At 40.8% G+C, this 21,847-nt stretch overlaps 1 protein-coding gene across 10 annotated transcripts in view; it reads left to right on the forward strand.

Annotated features, from left to right (window-relative positions):
* Positions 1-21,847, forward strand: part of PRLR (prolactin receptor) — a 258,625-nt gene that overhangs the window by 42,267 nt on the left and 194,511 nt on the right. For 6 of the 10 annotated variants that reach the window (XM_089779427.1, XM_089779425.1, XM_075932552.2 and 3 more), the window contains exons 1-2: positions 3,941-4,116; positions 17,744-17,826. The gene's annotated coding sequence lies outside the window, so the exon portion shown is untranslated. Of the gene's footprint in view, positions 1-3,940; positions 4,117-17,743; positions 17,827-21,847 lie in introns of those variants that run through there. The other 4 variants (XM_075932555.2, XM_089779426.1, XM_075932553.2 and 1 more) reach the window with 1 other exon arrangement.

A 21,847-nucleotide genomic window follows, 5' to 3' on the forward strand; every position in this document is an offset into this window, starting at 1 on the left:
CCTACTTCTAATTTTGGCTCTGCTGATGGCTCAATGTACAGTTCAAGCAAGTCACTTAAGTATTGTGTCTCTGACCCAGGGATCTCACTGTGAACTCACTTACTACACAAGGCTAATTTCTTACTATCTTTAGAGTGCTTTGAGCATGTAAAGAGCTATATTCAAAGTAGCAGTATTCAATAAGACTTTATAATCTCCTTACATACAATAATATATCTTATGTTTAACTGTTTCTCACAGCAATGATAGTTCGGTAATGAAATGCCTCTATGGTTATTGAGGGTTGGGTGCTACTGAATATGGGGATATATAGAAAAGAGACTCTCTGTACAAACAGGGAATATTAGAGGGATTATTGGGCCTACGGTCACAGGGGAGATGGCAGGAAAGCACAAAGGAATTTACAGTGTGAACAAAGAGAGATGCAGGAAGAATGAAAGTTTCATAGGCCCTGTCTACACTCACACTGTGTTGTTAGAAACTATGTTTAAGTAAATGCCTTGCTTGCAGACTAAAGGCATGGATGCTATTAATGTGGTCCCATCTGGAGTGGAGTTCAAGCCAGGAGTATACTCACTGCAAATGGAAGGTAAGTGGGGCTGTGACTATGCTCAGTGCTGGTTAAATGTTTGGAGGTTTTAGCAGCAGGCTTCTACCACACTCTACAGCGTACATGCAAACAGTGATTTGCAGAAACATAACTTGGACATATCTGCCTAATTATGTTAGGGATGCCAAAAGGTACTTTCTGAGTCTAAGCCTGTCCTCCAAATGTCAAGTTCTGCTTCAAAACTAGTAAGCAATAGAACTCTCCAAAGAAATATGTGGGGGGAAAACAGTATCTGTACTAAAACTGTTTTCCTGAACTTCACTTTATAAGTTGTCAAGCCAACTCCACAGTTTGGCCAGTATCCCAAGTCTTGATTCTTGTCTGAACTTACTCGAATCTCCTGTGTGAGTTTTCTAGTACTCCCTCAGTATTAAACAGACTAGATGAATGTATTGTTTAAAATGCCACTGATAACCATATTACATTAAAGACAAGACAAGCTCCCCATTCAAAGGTGCTTAAAGTCTCATCCCATAGATAATATCTAGTGAAATGACAATAGGCCAGGGCAATTGAGGAAAGGAATTTTATAATTTGGCTTCATGGGCCTTCAAGTATTCACTGCTTTAGTAATACTTGTTTCACACTGCCTCGAAGTATATGATCATTTCAAATGTGAGAATGAACTGTAAAATTATTAGTGAAGGTTGTTGTTTGCAAACCAGTTCTAGTGAAAGTCAATGAAACATCATAGAACTGGTTTTACACTGTGCCAGTTTATTTCACAGAAACTTATCTGGGGTACTGAACCTCATTTTCAGCCATTCTCCCTGTAAAGAACCAGTGCTGGGTGGAGGCATCTTTTCAAGTGTCTTCATCTTCCAGTTGGCTACAGCTCAAATTTGAATTTGATTTTTATATTTATGCACTCTTTTGAAGTTAAAGTAGCTGAAAGGTGCATAAATATAAATTTTTAGGGCCAACATTCATATTAGATGCATACTGATGACCCCCTGTTTGCCTACTGTCGTACGCATTTTTAGGATGGCATTATGCCCTTTAGAAATGGCTCATATTCTTGCCATTAACCAGGCCCACCATTGGGATTGGAAGACAAGGGAGCAGCTTTCTCAAGGCACAGCAATTCAAAAGGGCCTAGGCCTCCCAGTCACCTCCACTACAGAAGCAGGAATGGTGGTGCCTTCAGTCCTGGGCCCTTTAAATTGCCACTGGAGCCCTAGGGCTTAGAGGTGAGACCCTACCCCTTCTGGAAGCATGGAGCTTGGCTCACTCTCACCTTTCCAAGGGGCCTGGCAATTCTGTCAGCCCCCTGCCATTCACATAGGTCTACTGTGGAGGACAATCAACAAGTTGGATTGAGGAGCAATTTGAATAATGTTACATGTTCCATCTTATCTCTAGAAAACTTCTCCTTTGAAGTAATAGTGTATACCTCCTCATTTTTGATGTTACATTGTGACACACATTTCAGAAACTCAGAGTGAAATTTAGCCTCACTAAAGTCAGTTGAATGTTTATTTCACCCTCATTGTCTAAGTAGTTCATAATTCTAAATTCAGTGTTCCCAGGGAACATGAGGAAAGATATGAAGTCCAAAGCAGGTATCAAAATCTAAGGAAAAGCATATATTGCAAGCTGAAGAGATTAAACCTGTGATGAGCTAATTTTATTTTATTTTTTTGGTATCTGGGAATCATTCCTCATTAACTGCCATCCCTGACAACATGACATGATATTCCTAATTCAGCGCACATCCTCTCTTAGACACAACGCTATATCTCCTAAAACATCAGCTAATACTGATACAGCTTTCTGGATCAGCTGTCATGCATTCTCTGTCTATTTCTGTGGGCACACTCTTCATATTCACTCTCCAAAATACACTGATCACATTTCACATGTACCGTAGCTCTAGTTGTTTACAATACATCATTCCCCTCTAGGGGCACCAAAACAGAACTGAGTGGAAATATTCACACTCAAAGCTTAAGCAGCAGTTTTGGGGTATTCTGCTGGTTTCACTAGCACTCAGGTTGCTTCAAAGCAGGCAGCAGTACATGAGGCCTATGGCTTCTGGACCAATGGAAGATGTCTTCCCCTTTCTCCCCCGCCCCGACCACCACATACACTCCTGTCATGCATCACTAAGTCCTTATATTTGGAATTTCTATTTGTGTCCCTTTGTTTTATAATCAGCCTGCTCTTGGTTTCCTGGAATAGAACAAGGTAGTAAAATGCACTAACACTGTTATAATGTGGCTTCAGTAAACAAAGAAAATGAATATACAGCTATTTGGTGATCTTAAGTCCCAACCAGCGATGATATTATTACAAGTTATATGCACATCTACCATTTTGACTAATTATTATTACAACCAAGAAACCTCTTAACTGGGATTACTACCTGAACAGTGGGGAGGACATCAAAGGGAACCTGTAGGATTCATTTGGCAAAAAATTACACTCCAATTAAGAAAAAATAATTGAGAGAAGTTTAACATGTTAGGTAATCGGTGATAGGGTTTTGAGCATATAAGATGTACTCTGTATAGAATGAGCAATAATAAAATGGTAGAAAAGAACTACTTGAATGATTTTGCAAATGAATTAACTACTCCAGTAAAGAAGAACTACACAAGGTTACATAAGCTTGTAGTGCCAAATCCTGATCATCTCTGAAGTCTACCATTGATTTCAGTGGCACTTAATGTGCAACTTCAGGTAAAGCTTAAGTAAAGATTAAGTAATGTATTAGGTATTATCTCTCTACACTACGGTGAATTTCAACCTTGAGGTAATCTTTCAAGCAGAGGAGCTACTATTCAGTGCCTGAAGAAACTTCTGTTCCTGTTTAAAAAAAAAAAAAATCTCTTCTTGGCTACAGCCCTTAGCATAAGTTATTTGGTATGTCATTGATCATATTTCCACCTTCCAGAATATTGTTGCATTTCTGAACACAACTCCTAATAAATCTCTATTTTTGAATCACTAGGTGAAGATTAATACACTTTATATCTTCAAAGAGAATTGCAAATAACCAATCTGAAATCCCAATGACAGGAATCATGCCTTCTATGTTTTGTGACTTGGCACATTGTGTAAACTACTGTAAATAAATGTGAAGTGCTTAAATCTGGGCAAAGGGAAAATGTATTGGAGGTTCTCACTGACTTTTCATTTTAATCTACAAAATTAGAAAATAGCATTACGTAAATGATTTTTGCTGGTGTGCCAACCCAAAATCTTGACATCACATGTGGCTGCGGATGCCGTAGCAACTGCAGCTGTGTTGTCAAGGAAACAGCCTTGTGCTCTGCAGGCAAAACCAATGAGGATTAAGCACTGCTATGTTCTAGCTAAGCCTCTATGACCTTATCAGAGAGCAACAAGATCTGTCTCTTCTTTAACGTGCAGGTGTCCGTTTAGTAGGGATTGAGATATATACAGATATACTCTCACAATGTATCTGATTTAAAAGTCAGACTTGGACTATTCAAACGAGTGAATGCATTTCCTAGTTAGATGGATTAAAGGGCTCAATTTTTGTAAGTAACTTTTGTGTTTTAAATGCAATTATATTACCATTATGGAATAAACCAGAGAGAAGTGAAATGTACAGGACCCTGGTAAATGGAATTTGTTTAGAACTTTGTGGTATGTAGGTAAAATATTTTGCTGGGATAACTTTATCTATAATACAACTCAGACAAGTAGCTGTACCATTGCACAAAATAATTTTAATCTGTTAGTTTGCATGTCAAACAATTTTGATAGGCAGAACATGAAACGCAATAGAGCTGCTTCTTAGTCAAAAGAATTAATTAGAACAGACATTACTGAAGTAAGTTTGTATTTGAATATATGTATGTTACTTCATTTCAGTATTTACAGATGTATATTTCTATTAAAAAGAATTAAAATATAAATGGAACCAGTGGGGAGAGGAGAAAAATGGCCAGTGTTGTTTCCCCTTTCACTGCAAGGTGGGAGAGGTGGGAGAAGAAGAAAGTTTAGATAAACTGCAACCAACAGTATTGCCTCAGTGTAGTTTTGTTTTGTTCTTTTATTTCTTTGCTTCTAAGGCATAATAAACAGCCCCCTTTTTTTGGAAGAAGTTTCAGAATACTTTACTGAATCTTGCTTTGCTGGAGTTTCTGCAGTTGATCATGGTTTCTCATTGTGCTTTATATATTGTTTGTCACAGCGCTATTATTTATGTTCTTTACATTTTAAGTCCTATATGATGTTAACATACTAGCAGTTTTATCTTATTTCCATCTCTCATGTATTCTAAAATGCCTCTTTTTTTTTTCAACAGGCATCAGTAACAAGTTAGCAATAGTTAGCCAATCACACTGCCAGGTGTCCTTTTATTGGCTAACAATCCTCTCCTTTTGATATTATCATGTGTCTAATATAGACAGTGAGAAAATGAACCAATGATCCAGCTACACAAATGATTATGGCAATAACATCTTGAGATTTCCCTTCTAGGTACTTTTTAGCCTTCACTGAGTTTAAATTGAATTTGTACTAGTCAAATGATTTTGGACAATTCTTTCTTGAAATCTTATTTTTCAGTGGATTTTTTGGGCAAGTTTTCATGCTTCTAGTCTTTCATACATTTTCTTTTTGTAGTGACTACAATGCTTTTCTGTTGCCTTCTTTCTCACATTTGACTGTCTTGTAAAAATAACTTTTTGGTTACTCCAAGATTCTGGTGATCATATATACCAAGATGACCAAACTTTACCAATCCTTTGCGCTGCATACAACAATCTTAAGAAGTTCAAGAGATGGGATGCACCTATCAGGACTCAGGGATTTAGCTCTGCTCCTGTTGAAGCCACAAACAGCAGCAAGTGTGCTTTATGATTCTGAAGCCCAAAGATCCACTTTCCGTATTAGACAGAAGCCCCTATGCTGCCATCCTCCTGCAAGGCAGAGTTCCTGAGCTCCCCCTTTCTCTGTCTGGGAGATGGAGAATGGGTAGTGGGGTGTATTCTGCAAGCCACACTTTTACAGTAAAACAGCTACATGTGGCTTATGAGTCATGGCTTGGCCACCCCGAAATATACTGAACTGGACCAAAATGAGACGTCTCTACCATGCTGAACAAATTTTGACGATTGCAGGACTTTTAAAATGACATTCTAGTTTCACACATTCAATTGTAAGGCAGTTGTCATCACTGTAGATAACCTTTCAGATCAAAACTTTGGGAAAACAAACCAAAGGTGATAGTGATTGGGAGATTTTAGGCCACCCATATGACTGAGGAGCAATATCCCTAAAAGGACATTACTGTCCCTAATCCCTTTAAAATGTAGGGATGGTAAGCTTCAGGAGAGGAGAACCTATGTAATGCTGAACCGTTCAAGTCGTTTGAGTATGACAGCTGTTGAGCTCCATAAATCTATGGATTAAGTCCTTGAGAGAAGTCCAATATGATCTGAGTATACTTAGAAACGTAGATGCTCTGAGATTCAAAATGAATGGGTCAAGAAATGTGACATCCTTTTCTTAATTTCTTTAGCCCATTTTATTTTCAATTTCTTATTTTCAAATCATTCTCATATGAGCCATGTGACTCTTACAGAATTAAGAGAGAAAGATAATGCAATTAATGCCAGTTACCACAAGTTTGTGCAAAATAGATCCTGACAAAATAACTTGATATTTTTTGAGATTACAAGTAATTGTGCTGATGTCATATACGTAGACTTCTGTAAGGCTATTATGATACCACATCATATTTTGCTTTAGAAAAGATCAGAAAATATAAAATTAACATGACATATTAAAAGATGGCTCATTAAAAGGTCTCAAAATTTAATTGTAAATGGAGAATCATCTTGGTGTGGAATTTCCAGGGAAGTTCCACAAAGATCAGCCCTATTCTATTTAACATTTTTATTGATGACCTGGAAACATAGTATACTAAAACTGGAAAAGACCTCAGGAGGTCATCAAGTCCAGTCCCCTGCCATGACAACAGGACCAAGCACCATCTAGATCATCCCTGGTAGATGTCTATACAACCTGTTCTTGAATATCTCCAGTGATGGAGATTCCAGAACCTCCTTAGGCAATTTATTCCAGTGTTTAATTACCCTGACAGTTAGGAAGTTTTTCCTAATGTCCAACCTAAGCCTCCCTTGCTGCAGTTTAAGCCCATTGCTCCTTGTCCTATCATTAGAGGCCAAGGAGAACAATTTTTCTCCCTCCTCCTTGTAACATCATTTTAGATACTTGAAAACTACTATCCTATCCTAGTGAAGGACTAGTCGACTAGTTGCCTATCCAATATGCAAATGCTTATGGGATAGTCGACAGGATAGTTGACTAGTCATTTCCCTCTCTTCCCCCCCCCCCCCCGCTGCCTCTATCAGATAGAGGCAGCTGTGGGCGGGGGTGGGGGGAGGGAGAAGAGGAGGTACTTCAAAGCAGCAGCGCCACACAGAACTTGGGGTCAGTTGCTATCAACTACTTAACATCCTTACCCCACTCTGCTACCTCTGATAGGTCTCTGGTAGGTGGCACCACGAGGCCAGTGCTGGGGGGATACCAGCTTTTAAGGCAGCGGGGGGGGGGGAATGCAAGTAGTCGATTAACTGATAACCCTAGGCTTATCAGTTAATTGTCTACTCGACTACTTGTTCACATCCCTAATTTTAATTTGTATTTAATGTGTATATATCTAGGAACAAAAATGTAGGCAAAGCTTACAGGATGGGGGACTCTACCCAGTGACTCAAAGACATTTAGGTTTTGTGGTGGATACTCTGAATGTGATCTTCCATGTGATGCCGTAGCCCAGGGGTTGGCAACCTACGACACGTGCCATAAGTGGCATGAGGTTGGAATACCACAGGAGTGAGATGTCTCAGTTGGGAGCCACATCAGTGAATATTGGGGATTTTTGGAGGAGTGTGGGGTTTTGTTTTTGTGCTTCTCACTTGTGTGGTCCCCAACTGATTTTTCTGTGGGTCAGTGACCCCAATCCCCATTCCTGCCATAAATCAATAAAAAATTGAAACCTTTTGTGTTTGGACATAATATTTTACATTATTTAAAATGAAGTTTGATAAACTAATATGAAAAAGTTAAAACGTTTAATCTGTTTCATAATTTAAATTAAACTGTTCTCCCAGCCGTAGCTGGTTCAGAAAATACGGTCACCATACCCAGCCTGCTCCTGCTCGCCTCACTATTCCCCCCCCCCAGCACCCAGGTCCATGAATAAGCCAAATCTTGGCATGCCACTTCTGAAAGGTTGCCAACCCCTGCTGTAGCCAAAGGGCGAATGTGATGCATTATCACATATAATGTGGCTTCGATTTATGAACAGGTGAATTTTAAGTAGGAATTTTACCTCTTTACATCATTGCAATTTGTAAATGAATTTTGTATGTTTTTTCAAAAAAATATGCTGTAGGAATAATTTTAGGGAAGTTCTAATCTGTGTCTGATAAGAGGTCTGACAAGATGAGCACAATGGTCCCTTCTGGCCTTGGAATCAACGATTTCATCATCTCTTGCTGCCATTAGTTCCCACTGCCTTTGGCTATTTTAAAGGTAGTTCTGCCAGCCAGGGACAGACAAAAGGCACAGTTTTCATCTGGATTAATTTTTTTTCTTTCTTCCTCATTGCTTTCTCTCTCCCCACTTTTTTATGTACATATTTTTATAGTTGCATCTCCTGTAGCCTTTTTGCTTATTTTTCCTTTAAAAATATCAATTTTCCAGCTGTTTTGTCCTTTTTCTTTAAATAGCCCTGCTTCAATAACCAATCTGATTTGGTTTAATTTTAAATGTGATGCTCAATCAGTATGTATGAGCTAGTTCAAGCAATTAATTATTTGATGGGGGAGGTTAAATAGTATTTCTTCCTTTCTGATATTTTCCCAAGTAGCTTTTATGGCTGTAGTTTCCAATTACAAATATCTTTCATCAAAGACACTTAATTTAGTGAGTCAGAATGGAGCTCAGACTAATTAGGCTTGATCTCCGTACCTGTATGCCAATGTAAATCAGGAGCTATCAGTGGAGGTAAAGTTCTGTAAAAACAGTGCAAATGGAATCAGAATTGGAGACAACTGTAAATGAGCCTGATTTTTTCTCCCCAGTATGTTTCACCTTGTGTAGGTACTTGTATAAAACTCTTGGCAAATTAGGATGGTAGTATTTTCCATATAGTTTGAATAGGTATTAATGACTCTATACGAGTCATGTAACTCAATGAAAAGACAGGCAAGCTTAAATGTTGAGAGGCCAGTATTTAAGAGAAGCCTATAGCTTGAAAAGCAACTAACAGGAATGTACAGGAATGTGTAAGTTAAAGAAGACTTTTGCCTACTTTAATTTACTTATGATTATGCCTTTTTCTAATTTTCTCATATAAATTACATCAGTGTAGATTTCTTTATATTTGGTTCCTTGTATGGTAAATAGATAGCAATTGTGAAAAAATTGGAAAGGGGGGGTTAATAAGTGCCTCTATAAAATGAAATCCTAAATATAGTGACACACCCTAAAAAATCAGAACATCTGGTCACCCTGCTTCCATGTCATTAAGGGTCTCTGAGTGAAAGGACATCTCACAGTACATCACACAATATCTTTGAATTTGGCACCTTTTTCAGTTCTGTTTGTATAGCCTAATAAGCAAAACTTTGCAAACTAACTCTAGAGTTGTATTTTGGTTTACCTGTTTCTCCTACGGGCAACTAAACCTTGCTTTGTGACACAGGTTTGAGCATTGTGGCAAATGACACACAAACTGGTGGAGTCTCTCTCACTTTAAAAACTTGGATTTTTTGGTGGCTAGAACATTATCTATCTTTATAGGCTGTCATTTATTTACACAAGATCATAAATACATATAGGCTATGTCTACACTGGCCCCTTTTCCGAAAGGGGCATGCTAATTTCACAGGTCGTAATAGGGAAATCCGCGGGGGATTTAAATATCCCCCGCGGCATTTAAATAAAAATGTCCGCCGCTTTTTTTCGGCCTTTGAAGTAGGAATAAAAGATCCTCCGGAAAAAGGCTTTTTTCCGGAGGATCGGGGCCAGTGTAGACGCTCTTTTCCGGCTTTTTTAAAAGCCGGAAAAAAGCTGCGGACATTTTTATTTAAATGCCGCGGGGGATATTTAAATCCCCCGCGGATTTCCCTATTACGACCTGTGAAATTAGCATGCCCCTTTCGGAAAAGGGGCCAGTGTAGACGTAGCCATATTGTGGGCGGGGTTAAGTTAAATAACAGCATGGCTGCTAATCTATTTTACATGGAAGGCAGATGCATAGTGATGTGCAGTTGTACAAAACACTAGAAGTACCTTTAGCAAAAAGCCTCAGGCTGTGTCTACATTGGCCGCTTTTGCGCAAAAACATGCTGCCTGTCTACACTGGCGGGAGTTCTTGCGCAAGAACACTGATGTTCAAATGTAAGAAATCAGTGCTTCTTGCACAAGAACTATGATGCTCCGGCTCAGGAAAAAGCCCTCTTGTGCAAGTGTTCTTGCCTAAAATGGCCATTGGAGCTTTCTTGCGCAAGAGAGCGTCTACACTGGCATGGATTCTTTTGTGCAAAAGCACATCTTTTGCGCAAGGGCACATGCCAGTGTAGATGCTCTCTTGCGCAAATACTTTAACGCAAAAACTCTTGTGTTAAAAGTATTTGCACAAAATCATGCCAGTGTAGACATAGTCTCAATGTTTTCTGCAAATTACAAAAACATTTCATTTTTCTTTCATGAAACACAGATATTTCATTTACTTTGAATTCTGAAAAGTGTATTTACATCTAAGTTTTTCATAATCTTTAGCATCCTCTCCTGTGCATATTTTATGCTTATTTGACCCTTTAATGTTGATCTACTATTAAAAAGCAGCAGGGTGGCTTGTGTTTCTTTTTTTAAATGTGGAAAACTGTGCATATATGTTTTTAAACAAATGTACATAATTTGCAAATCTATCCTTGATTTACCCACTAATTTAAATAAATTAGCCATGATACCGGAAGCTAAATATTAGAGAGTGCATCTCCTTCCTAAATTCAGGTGGTTTTACAGAAGTTGTAAGTAATCAAATGTTAAGTTTATTTTACTATAAATCCTTCTGTGGCTTAGTTGGAAACAGCTGCCTTTGAATTATTTGTTCAAGAGCCTTGTTCTCCTTAAAATCAGATCAAACTGTGACTTGCAGCAGCTGCTGCCATTAAGTATGGAAGGTTCTTAGACTGTATGTCAGCTTCAACTTGGCTGAAAAGTTTAAGCATTGCTTGTCTTTCGGGCAAAGAGAATCCTTGAATGTCCTGACCAACCATAGCTGAAAAATCCTTACCCAAACTCCTCTGTTCCCCAGTCATCACAGGCCATCAAGCTAGAATTTCTCAATGTTTTCTTTCTGAGCCCCCCCCCCCCCCCCCCAACATACTATAAAAACTGCTTGGCTCATTGTACCACAACAGCTGTTTTTCTGCATGTTCAGTTGATATAAAGATGCATTAAATAGATAGTTATACAGTTAAACATGCACACATATCTAATGTGTAAAAGAAAAGCATAATATAGGTACTAAAATAAAAATGAATATTATGTTCAAATATTAATATGCCCAAGCTCTGTCACCAGAACTGAAGCCATAATCAAAGCCTTTCTATCTGGGATGACTCCTTGTATGGAAGCAGTTGCCCCGTTTGCTACATCCTAATTTCAACCCTGTTGAAGCCAATAGGTTTTAGCATATAATGAAGAAAAATCAACCTACTCTCTGGTTTAAAAAAAAAAATCTGTGTCCAAGTAGCAAGAGGTGAAATTACTTTTTGTATTCTTTCTACTTCTTTTGATAGACCCCCTGAAACTTCAGATAAGGGCAGAGGGAGCAGTAACAAATATGGAGCAGTAACAAAATATTCTGCTTGGGGCTTAGCCTCAGGCTTGCTCAGCATTGTACTTTTCTGATCCCACCTGCTTGTAAGGATAAGAAGCTTCAGTAGCTAGGCCCATTTCCCTCTCCTGTCACTGGCAGATCAGTTTTACCTGTCCCTTTTCTCTTCCCCACCACAGTTCTCTCTGCTTCATTTCTCTTCCAGTCATACATGGCTTCCCTCATTTCTGGCAATTTAGTGTTGCTATGCCCTTGGACTCTTCAGCTCATAGGCTTGAAGGTCAGAAGGGAATATCCTGATCATCTAGTCTGACCTCCTGCCCTTTTACACTAGTTTAAACCTGCAAGTGACCTGTTCCCCATGCTGCAGAGAAAGGCAGCTAAATAAATAAATATAAATAAAAAATAAATAAACCAAAAAAAAACCCACAGGATCTCTGCTACTCTGACTCAGCCTGCCTCTAAACTCTCCAGTTCTGCTTGTCTAAAAGGTAAGAAACCTGACACTTGCCCAGATATAAATTTTCCCAGGCTTCTTGGCATTACAACTTTTCCCATCCTGCCTCTGGCTGTAAATAGAAAGGGTGTTTATATCAGAACTGAGGTGCTTTGGCACAGTAACACATGAAACCTTGTCCAACATCACCAGGTCCCTCATTTTATAAAAACTGATTTTCAAATATTTAAAGAGGTGTTTAAAAGAAGCTTATTTATACAGTGGAAAATTAACTCTCATGTCAGACATCATAACCTTTTTTCAGAAAGCAGCTTGTTGATTAGAACTCTGTGTAACAGTGGTGTTTATTTAAGCATGTACATATTCCAAATTCACATACATAAACAGATACCAAGGTGGTATTAGTTGAACTAAGGGCAGTTACCCAACAGCTGCATGTCATCTTAACTTTTGGTAATTAAGACAGTTATAAAATTATTTAATTTTTTAAAGATCACTGCATATAAATTGGATATTAAACTAATATGAAACTTTCTTCTAAATCTTTGGGAGAGTTCAGATGTATCTTGCTAACCATTCATTTGGTTGATACTCTGGAAAGTGACCTGAGTTATTGGGGGTTTAAATATGTAGCTCTGTCATTGAAGAGTGACATGGTGTCAATTAAGAGAACACTGACAGTTCAGGTCTGACCTCCTTTACAGTGCTTTTATACAAGCGTAACTCCAGTTTAGCAGCATATCTCCTGTCTTACAGTGGGGTAATCAATCAAGTCCTGTTATCTAGGTATCTAGAGAACTCAAAAGCTGTAGCGCTAGCAGAATGTAAAGAAATACAGAGAGCCCCTACATTTAATTGCACATCCAGAAAAACTATGGTACAGTACTGTATTTAAGACTACATTTAGTCTCTAACATCCATGTTCTTTGTGTAATTGCAATGGTGGATTACTGCATGGGCCAATGGGCCTGTGCTCAGAGGTCTCACACAATTTGGGAGCCCCTCATAGTAGTAGACGAACTCCAGTCCCATCCACTGCTCCACCTTTTCCTCTACCCAGGGCCCTGGCACCCTGATCCTCCTTTTCCCTCTGAGGCCCTGCACCTGGCCAGACTGGAAGTCACCTGGATTCCTTTCCATCCAGATTCCTTTCCATCTCCCAGTTCCCCCCATCAGCCTCTTGGAGACTCTGGGCTCAGGTTCCCTCCCCAGCTTCCCTAGACCTCAAACTTGCTACCTGTGCTTGTAAGAAGCCATGGTCTTCAAGAGCAACCACAGACTGCCTGTTTATGGCAGTGCTCAGCCATGGCCTGGCACTGGCACTTCATCTCACCACAAGCTAGTCATGCAGGGGTTAAGACCAAGCAGGATTGGGGCTGGGAGAAGCCTTTACATGTGCTTTGCTAGCTCCTTTGTTGCTCAGGATGATCTGTCAGGTGATTAAATTCCTTCTTTGTGCTCCAGCTGAGCAGGACATTACGGCCTTCCATCACAGTACATTAAAATGGTGACTCACTGTGCATCTCTATCCTAGGTTATGTCTAGACTACATCCCTCTTTCAACAGAGGGATGCAAATTAGACACTTTGAAATTGCAAATGAAGCGGGGATTTAAATATCCTGCACTTCATTTGCATAACGTGTCATGGTGCTCTTTCGAAAAATGAGGCGTATAGGATCTTTTGAAAAAGCCCGCCATTTCGACAGAACCACATCTAGACCAAAGTTTTACTTTCGAAATGGCGCTTTTTCGAAAGAGCACCATGATGCAACTATGCAAATGAAGCACAGGATATTTAAATCCCCGCTTGATTTGCAATTTCCAAGTGTCTAATTTACATCCCTCTGTCGAAAGAGGGATGTAATCTAGACACAGCCCTAGTGAGAGTCTTGTGCTCGTTTCAGTGGCATGACTGCCTCAAATTCTCCAGGATCCAGATGTCATAATAAGATCTTCCCAGCTTTATGGCATCACCAACAAGAATGATCCAACAGGCCATATCCTGATCACAATTCAGTCCCTATTCCTACTGTCCTGTCACTATCAGGTCACACCTTCAGGTAACCCATGTACAGCCGCACATCCCTCTCCCTCATCATCTTTGGGTGTGTCTAGACTACATGCCTCCTTCGATGGAGGCATGTAGATTAGCCAGATCGGAAGAGGGAAATGAAGCCGCGATTAAAATAATCGCGGCTTCATTTAAATTTAAATGGCTGCCCCGATCTGCCGATCAGCTGTTTGTCGGCAGATCGGGGCAGTCTGGACGCGACGCGCCGACAAAGAAGCCTTTCTTCATCGGCACAGGTAAACCTGGTTTCACGAGGCTTACCTGTGCCGATGAAGAAAGGCTTCTTTGTCGGCGCGTCGCGTCCAGACTGCCCCGATCTGCCGACAAACAGCTGATCGGCAGATCGGGGCAGCCATTTAAATTTAAATGAAGCCGCGATTATTTTAATCGCGGCTTCATTTCCCTCTTCCGATCTGGCTAATCTACATGCCTCCGTCGAAGGAGGCATGTAGTCTAGACACACCCTTTAGGTCCTGCCCTTAGGTGAGCTGCACACAGCCCACATGTGCCTTCATTAGATTGCCTATGAGTAACCAAGAGCACTTTGCCTAGCTAACCATCCTGCTGGCAATGTGTGAGCCAGACTAGCTTCTGGTTTCCTTTCCCATCACTGGGCTAGTCTGTGAGGCTAGAGGAGGTTTTGTTTCCCTGAGAGCCAGTGGCTCTGACTGTTATTTCCAAGAGGCATTTGGTGCAGCACAAAGGGGCTATTTTGTCAGAGGTATTTCTTGCTGCTAACTGCAACTGGTAGTGGAGCTGACCCTAGTCCTATTTCCTTCTGTGATGCCAGGCTTTTGGGAGCACATGCCTCTGGGAGCCCCATAACTCCTCTCAGCAGCTATATATGGAGTTTGCTTTTGGTGTGAGTAGTCCCCCAGGTTTCAGCATTTCCAGACTCTGAGAGTTTTTGAGGGTGGAGAGATGTATAGCTTTCTATTATTGGGTTTTATCCTCCTGTCCATCAGTACTGTATCTGAGCATATGAGTACATCTACACAGCAGGGCTAATGTCAGAATAAGCTATGCAACTTCACCTACGTCAATTGTGCAGCTTGTCAAAATAGCTTAATTCAGCTTTTGGTGTTGTCTACCCAGCAGGAAGTCAAAGGAAGAACACTCTTCTTTCAACTTCCCTTACTCCTTGTGAAATGAGGTTTACCATGAGATGGAGTAAGAAGTCCTCCAGCTTGATATTATTTTGAAATAAAGTCTTGTAGTGTAGACATGCACTATGTTATTTCAGAATAACGCCAGTTATTCCAAAATAATGCTTCTATGTAGACGTACCTTATCTGAACACCTTCTACATAAGATTGGTAGCAAATAAGGAAGTCCCTCGTGTCTGCCAGCCTAAATAGGGTGTTAGGTAACAGGAAAGTGTCCCTCACTGGCACCCTCATGGGTGGGGATATCAAAGGAGGCATTCCATAATTGATCGGTGAACTCTTTCTGTTTCATGAACCCATCCTTCCCCCCGCCCTCTGCATAGCAGGAAAGAGAGAGGGAGTACACACCTTGAAGGATTGACCCATGGTTTGAGAGGGCTGAAGAGATGGAAACTAATGATGTTGGAGAAAGGACACTGGTGACAAGAGTCTGTACGGAAGGGGAAAATAAATATAGTGTTTTAAAAGTAATGGGTAGCAAATCCAGAGTCACTTCTTCCTGGGATGGATCTAGGGGGTCTCGTTTGGTAGGGAATTCTAACAAAGCTATTTTAAAAATTACCTGATTTGGGACTTGCTTCTTGTCAGGCTTGCATCACTACCCTCCAAGCATCCGTCATGTACACTTGCTGTGCTGGGATTTAAGAATGACTGGAGATCTTTGGAATAGGGAAAATCCTTTATTGTGTGTTTGTGATGTCTGTGTATTCTCATGAAATGAAACACTGATCCTGATTTAAAAAAGGGTACCACAGAGTTAACCCTTTCCAGAGCCAGGAAAAGAGAAGCTGAGATTGTGGATTACTTATGAGCTGTCCAGGAAGCCCAGGCTGGTGTAGGGAGACCAACAGCAGACCCCAGCCCAGAAGTGGGCAATAATTTTTCCTGGGGGGAGGGAGGGGACTCCAAAGTCAAGGGCCGCACTCTTCCATGATATTAATGGAGGAGGTGTGGGGTTTGCGATGGAGGTTAGGTGCAGAAGTGAGTTTGGAGTAAGGGAGGGAATTTGTGTGAAGGAAGCAGATGTGACCTGGGGCACTGGACTGGGGTGAAGGGGGTTGGATTGTAACATATGCAGGGAATTGAGGTATAGGAGGGGATGCAGGGATCTGGGTTGTGAGCTAGCACAGGAGGGGACTGTGATCTGGGGGCATGAAATTGGGTTGCCAGATCTGGGAGGGGGTATGGGTTTAGGGGGAGGCCAAGGTTTTGGGTATGTGGAGTAGGGGGTCAGGAGCGGGGGGGAAGAGGGTTGGAGAAGGGAGGGGCTGGAGTCCCAGAGACAAGGGTCTGGCCAGGAGACCTACCAGCCAGTAGCCTATTCCTGAATCAGCCTCCTTGCCTCCCCCGCCCCCACACAGGCTGCAGCCATGTGCTCTGTGAATAACTGAGAGCCCCTTGTACTTTGTGGCTGCCTTGAAACAGGCAGTTCCCATTTGCCAGTTTCTGGCCAGAAGCCAGCCAATGGGATTGTGCTAGGGGACAGGAGGCCTAATGCTTTCCTCCCTCCCTTCTGGGCTCAGTTTTTAAAGTGAAATCGCCCTGCAGCTGCATTTCTGAGCAGCATGAGGATGGGGTGAGGCAAGCAGGGAGCCTGCCTTTGGCTCCCTGCAGCGTCCATGGGCCAGATCCAGTGGCTTGGTGAGCTGGATCTGGACTGCAGGCCGAATTGTGCCCAGGCCTGCCCCAGCCCATGTCCCTGCTCCTCAGGGCATGCCACCCAGGGCAGGTAGAAGGTCCAGGGCTTCCTACAGCAGCCTGGGCTCTGTGGGCAGCTCTTATCATGGTCTGACTCCAGATTCCAGCCAGCTTGCGGGCAGGGCCTGGTGGGAGTGGACAGGAGAGAGAAGGATCAAAGGGTGGAGGCTTATGGTTTGGGATGTGGCGGGGGATAAATATTCTTTATGTACCAGCGCCCCAGTAAATCTTGATCCACTCCTGGTAATTTGCTATATTTTGTTTTCGCTGATAAAGATACAGAATTTGACATCTTCAGGAGTACCAGAAAACGGAGCTATCTATATCAAGTATAGCCATTTGTATTGTAAATGCCATGTCATTTTTAGTGCTTATGTAGTTTTATTGAGATGGCTGCACAGTGTATCTATAGTGATGATGGGTAACCTAGGCTAGTGAATGGACCACATGAGTGGCCTTCCTTCATCTCTGGACCATAACATTGTCATAATCAAGACTGTCTCCCAGGATAAGGTACTTTTGCTTATTGTGCTTGTGTACCTAAAATTTGTGGGGGAGGGGTATCAATGCAGAGGGAGCACTTAGCTTTCATAGTCAATGCACACACACCACTTTCCGTGCCCTTGTTTTAGCTGCAAGTCACTTCAGTAATTCCAGTAAGGGGGGGGAGGGGAACTATGCAGATAGAAATCAGTGGAATATGTCAACCCTGCATGTGGGGGATGATAAACAAAATGTCTCATGAGCCACACATAGAACCCTGATGGGCCACATGTGGCCTGTAGGCTGCAGGTTACCAACCACTGGTCTATAGACATTTAAATTCTTAATAAATCATACATAACATATAAGGATCAATTACTGATTATATCTATTTTTTCTCAGATTCCACCATGACATCAGGAGCTGCTTTTCCCAGATTTGCACAGGATGAGAAAGAAAAGCAAGAGGGAGAAGATAATGATGTGGTAAGATAGCTATTTGCTATGAAAGCATTTACCATGTGTTTATTATTCAATAAAAACTACAATTAAAATGTATTTAACTAAAATGTTATACTTTTATCCAACAATCTCAAAATGCTTGTTCAACAATTAAGACTACAACATCCTGAAAGGTTGTGGTGTTCTACCCTTTTACAGATAATTTTTTGGTGCTTAATATTATTAAGACCATTTTGACAAAGGTCCACTAATTTGGTGTTGCCGAGTTACTGGGTGCCTAATTTGAGACTTGTCGAACCTTTTTTTTAAAGTAAAGGAAAGATGAAAATTCTTTACACAGTATGGGGAGTTTCAAGCATTACTTTGCTGAAAGGAAAAGTCATGGAAATGTGGAAGGAAGAGAGAAAATCAAAGTATTTGTAGGAGTGAAGTTAGATAAACTTGAGTTCAGACCCCACCATATCTGAGTTCAGACCGCCATCTGCAAATGATTATATGAATGCAGTGGATCCAGTGCAAGCTAAAGATAATTTCAGAATTCAGAGTTAGAAATATGAATCTTCACTTTTTTGACACAAACCTCTCTTTCATGAAATGAGGTAGAAAAGCAAAATGTAAGGATGCAGAATGGGGTAAAGCAAAACAGTGAGTGTTTTAGTGCAGATAGTTGTAGGTTTTTTTTTTCTGCAGAGATCTGCTACTATGCTATGTTCCGTGAGGAGGCTGAGCTACACATCACTTTCAATTACTATATGAATCAAACAGCCCAAAAATCAATCATTGGATCAATTTAATTTAGAATGGCTAAATTGGCCGGTGAACAATAATGGTTGTGAGCATGTGCATCATTAAGGTTTAATCACTGCTCTTGGTACAACAAAAAAGGACATATTAAAAGTCTTCTTTCAAATAGCTGATAATAAATGGACTACTCCAATCTAGTCTCCCAAAATGTACCATTATCCTTGTAGTTATCACGTCAGTCATGAAGATTGTGCCGTATTTATGATGTAATCTTAGAAATAGTACTTTGTGCGTAACTTCTGCATATCAACACACAAACTCAACAGAGAAATAAGATATGAGCTCCCACTCAAGTCCTGTATAAAGTTTGAGTAACCTACGTATAAAATATATTTTTAATGTGTCACATGTATTTGATTTCCTTTTTAAAACTGTAAAAATTTAGTTCTTTCTAGGGGATATAAATATTAACATGTTTCATCTGGGTCATTTACTGAAGAATGAAAACCTACTAGAATGCTAAAAGAGTTATGACTGTATGATTCTATAAATTAATGTACTTTGCAGAATATATACTAAGATTAATCAGAAATGGGTGACAGGGGAGGGATAAGGGATGCACAAGGGATAGGGGGTGGCTTAAAATAGTGCGTTAGTTTGAAACTTGGTGCTGTGTCGGTGCGCCAAATTTCAAAGTATCCTATTTCAAAATAGATTCGAAATAAGTTACGCAATTTGCGTAGCACAAATTGCGTATCTTATTCTGAGTTTAGGGTGCTGTGTAGATGCACCCTAAGGCATTTGCTCTCAACCTTTCCAGAATCTGTAACCTTTTAGGAATCTGATTTGTCTTGTGTACTCCTTCCTCTCCTCTCATCCCGCATGTTTTGCTTCATGTAAAATAATTTGGGGTATGTCTACACTACCCCTAGTTCGAACTAGGGGGGTAATGTATGCATACCAAACTTGCTAATGAAGCCCGGGATTTGAATTTCCCGGGCTTCATTAGCATAAAGCCGGCTCCGCCATTTTTAAAAGCCGGCTTGTTCGAACCCCGTGCCGCGCGGCTACACGCGGCACGGGCTAGATAGTTCGAACTATGTAGTTATTCCGAACTATCTGTACGCCTCGTGGAACGAGGCGTACAGATAGATCGGAATGGCTACATAGTTCGAACTATCTAGCCCGTGCCGTGTGTAGCCGCGCGGCACGGGGTTCTAACAAGCCGGCTTTTAAAAATGGCGGAGCCGGCTTTATGCTAATGAAGCCCGGGAAATTCAAATCCCGGGCTTCATTAGCAAGTTCGGTATGCATACATTACCCCCCTAGTTCGAACTAGGGGGGTAGTGTAGACATACCCTTGGTTACAAAAACAGACATAAAAATACAAAGGTCTCACAGCAAATTATTACTGAAAAATTGTGACTCTCATTTTACAATATAATTAAATATATCAATTGATATATAAATATTGTACTTATTTTCCAGTGCATAGCATATAGAGCAGTATAAACAAGTCATTATCTGTATGCAATTTTAATTTGTACTCACTTTACTAGAGCTTTATATGTAGACTGTTGTAAAACTAGGCAAATACCTGAGGGTATGTCTACACTACCACCCTAGTTCGAACTAGGGTGGTTAATGTAGTCATTCGAACTTGCAAATGAAGCCCGGGATTTGAATTTCCCGGGCTTCATTTGCAAGTTCGTATGACTACATTAACCATCCTAGTTCGAATTAGGGTGGTAGTGTAGACATACCCTAAATGAGTTGATTTACCCTCTGGCAGAACTCTGCATACCTCCAGGGGTACATGAATTCTTGGTTGATAACCACTGTTCTAAGGGACTATTCAAGGAGAAGTGGCCAATTCACATCCCTAGTAATCATAAGACAAAACGGGGAGTTAGTGGTTATAGGTTTTTGTAATAAGCTATAAATCCAGTGTCTTTATTAAACCATGATTTTTAGTGTCAAGCACAGTTATGAATTTAAACTTCTAGGCTCATCTTTTAAAAGTGTTGTGCAGTTTTCCTTTGAGGATAAGGACTGACAGGGCAGGGAGTGATTGCTTTGTGAAAAATGTTAACCCAGGGGTTATATGGTGTTTTTTGCAGTCTATGATTTTCCTGTATGAGATCATATGAGAGCATAATGATTACTTGGTTTCACCCATACCATTAGTATTGGTCCGCTTCTCCTCTAATGGTCCCTTAGATTATGTGACTACTTATGCTACATTCTCCCTTTAATCTTTTATTTAGCTGTGACTATAGTGGGCATGTATAATAGGCCAAGGGAGGCCCCCAAAATGAATGTGGTGCACCACAGCACAGCTGAAAGGGCACCTGCGCTGTGACTCCGCCCACATTCCGCTCCAAGATTCCACTCCAGTATCCTGCTCTTTCCTGGTAACCCCTCAGCAGGGAGGGCAGAAAAAGCAAGGGCCAAGGCCAGGTGAGAAAATAATATTCCCTTGCTAACTATTACATGAGGTAATATGTATGTGGTCCCTCTTCCTTGCTTTTGCCTTTTGAGTTCTCGTGTTATTCCTCTTCCTACCTCTGGTCCACATCTTCCCTCACAGCTCTTCCTGCCTGCCACCTGTTGCTTCCAACACAACCCCCACCCCATCAGCCTATCGGACTTCACTGCCGCTTCCTGCTTCCACCTGCCCATCTCTTCTGCTTCTCTGCTATTTCAGCCCAGGCCCTGCTGTTCACATATCTCTGCTTCCCTCAAGGCCACTTTGCTACCTCTCTGTGTCCCCTGTTCTCTGTTTGTGCCTCTTTGTCCCTTCCGAGAGGCGCAGGCTTCAGCGTCCCTTGTGTGGGACAGAGAAGCGCTGGCAGGGGACCTCTTGTCTCCCTGTCAACAGAAGTTAGTGCAGTAAAGATACTACCTGATCACCTTGTCTCTCTAATGCCAGTGGACTGACACAGCAACTAAACCAAAAGTGCAAATGCCATGTGATGGTCATTTTAGGAAAGCAGTCATTATTTTTCATTTGTGATTAATTTATAAATTAAATCTGTATTTTCGCTAAAGATATGTTTTGTGTTATGAATGAAAATAACTTTGTTTTTGAAAAGTTTCTAGGGTTTTCTTAAGTTGCTTAAATGAGAAAATTTCACTTATTATAAATCTGGAACTGATATACAATATGGTTCCAAGATGCAAATTATAGCACAATGGCGTAAGAGTATCAGGTGTGGGAGCAATTCTGGTGCCCTAGTAGATTATTTTTCTGGCTTTGTAACAGTTGCTAAATACAAGTTTTGTGGTCCATTAAAAAAAA

The sequence above is a fragment of the Pelodiscus sinensis genome, chromosome 6 (genome assembly GCF_052426305.1).
Source record: "Pelodiscus sinensis isolate ZL-2025 chromosome 6, ASM5242630v1, whole genome shotgun sequence".
In the NCBI taxonomy this organism is placed as follows: domain Eukaryota; kingdom Metazoa; phylum Chordata; order Testudines; family Trionychidae; genus Pelodiscus; species Pelodiscus sinensis.